At 42.4% G+C, this 2,180-nt stretch overlaps 1 non-coding gene across 1 annotated transcript; it reads right to left on the bottom strand.

The window, feature by feature from the left end:
- Window positions 1–949: 949 nt before the first annotated feature.
- LOC112725955 (small nucleolar RNA R71) lies at window positions 950–1,053 on the bottom strand. The gene has a single exon (XR_003165032.1). It is a non-coding gene; the product is annotated as a small nucleolar RNA R71 (small nucleolar RNA).
- Window positions 1,054–2,180: the final 1,127 nt, after the last annotated feature.

The following is a 2,180-nucleotide window of genomic DNA, read 5'->3' as shown; positions in this document are numbered from 1 at the left end:
TTTTACTTGACGACGATAACCGGTGCACTTGCCGGAAGGAATTTTGCCGATCGTGCAATTTCCTAAATCGTAGCATAACACGTTTATGCGCATCAAGTTTATGGCGCCGTTGCCGGGGATTGGTTTTCGATTGACAATTCTCAAATTGGAAGCTAACTAGATTGAGCAATTTTCTCTTGCTTTAGATACTTGTTGAATTTTAATTTCTGCACTTGGTTACATGCTTTCCTTCTTTATGCCTTTAAATTCATGCAACTAACTCACTGACTCACTAACTGTTTGATTTAATTCCTCAATTGATCTAACCATACTCTTCCATTAACCAAGAGTATTTTACTTGTTTGTGTTTGAGCTGTGTTCTTGTATGACAGGTAGGAGAGGAGAGACATCAACTCCTCCATATACCGAACCGGAAAGGACCCTTCATAGACTTAGAAGGGAAGCAAGAGGGAAGAGAGTAGTGGGAGAAGAGGAATCTGAAGGAGAATCTGAGGACAATTTTGAGGAAGCTTTAGATCTCAACATGGATAGAGAAGTTCACAACCATGAGAGAGCTGATGGAAACGATGCCATCCCTGAGAGGAGGGTTCTTAGTTCATACATAAACCCAACCTCTGGGAATTGTGGTAGTAGCATCCAGAAACCACCCATTCAGGCCAACAATTTTGAGCTCAAGCCACAGCTAATATCACTGGTGGAAAATCATTGTTCCTTTGGAGGAAGTGCTAATGAAGACCCAAACCAACATCTCACAAAATTCCTGAGAATTTGTGACACTGTGAAGTCCAATGGAGTCCAGGAAGATGCCTATAAACTGCTCTTGTTCCCATTTTCACTTAGGGACAAAGCAGCTAAGTGGCTGGAATCATTCCCAAGGGGGAGTCTAACAACATGGGATGAGGTGGAAAGCAAGTTTCTGGCACGTTTCTACCCTCCACAAAAGGTCAATAGGCTTCGATCTGAGGTTCAGACTTTTAGACAACAAGATGGTGAAACTCTCTACGAGGCATGGGAGAGATTCAAAGACTTGACAAGGAAATGCCCACCAAACATGTTCCATGATTGGGTGCAATTGCACATCTTCTATGATGGTCTCTCTTATGAATCAAGGAAGGCTGTAGACCATTCATCAGGAGGTTCATTGAACAAGAAAAAGACTGTGGAAGAAGCCATTGAAGTGATCGAGACAGTGGCTGAGAATGAGTACTATTATGCATCAGAAAGGCACAACACTAAGGGAGTCATGGAGCTGAACCATGTTGATACAATTCTAGCCCAAAACAAGGTGTTTGCCAAGCAACTAGCAGAGCTTACCAGGCAATTAGAAACAAAGCAAGTGGCTGCAATACACACACAAGATCAAGAGGAAGCAGGCATTGAAGGAGGTGATTGGGATGAGGTTAACTATGTGGGAAACCAACAAAGGCAATCATATGATCCACACTCCAACACTTACAACCCAGGCTGGAGAAACCACCCAAACTTTGGGTGGGGAAACCAACAAACCCAACCACAAAACCACAAACCTTACAACCACAACCAACAAAACAATTCCACATACCAAAACTCCAACCAAAGATCATACCAAGCCACACAAAACACTTACCCCCAATCATCATATCATGGCCAAAATAATCAACATACCCAACCTAATCCGAACCAACAATTTCAAGATCAATTAAACCGGATAGAAGGAATTATGGCAACCATGAGTCAAGACATCATTGAACTGAAGAGCTTCAGGGATGATGTGAGAACTACCTTAAGAAACCATGGTGAAAAACTCAAAAGGATGGAATCTCAAGTAGGAGAGCTATCTCAACAGGCACCCAAATCAACTGCAGTGTTCCCTAGTGACACAGAAAAGAATCCTAAAGGGGAACAAAAGAGAGTAAGATGGGAAGAATGCAAAGCCATCACCATAATGAAGGAAGTCTCAGGAGAAGAAGGAATCAGGTCCTCAGAGCAGGAACCAGAAATCTTGAAGGAAGGTGTGGAAGAAGTTAAGCAGGAAGGTGGAACTGAGCAAGCCAAGGATCTGCAAAAAGGCATGATGGAAGTATACCAACCAAAAGCACCATTTCCTGAGAGGTTAGGAGGAGGTGAAAAAAAGAAAACCTATTCAAGGTTTCTAGAGACATTTAACTCTCTGCATGTCAATATTCCCTTTCTTGAGATTC

The sequence above is a fragment of the Arachis hypogaea genome, chromosome 11 (genome assembly GCF_003086295.3).
Source record: "Arachis hypogaea cultivar Tifrunner chromosome 11, arahy.Tifrunner.gnm2.J5K5, whole genome shotgun sequence".
NCBI classification, from domain to species: Eukaryota; Viridiplantae; Streptophyta; class Magnoliopsida; order Fabales; family Fabaceae; genus Arachis; species Arachis hypogaea.
This window is presented reverse-complemented; position numbering and strand designations above follow the sequence as displayed.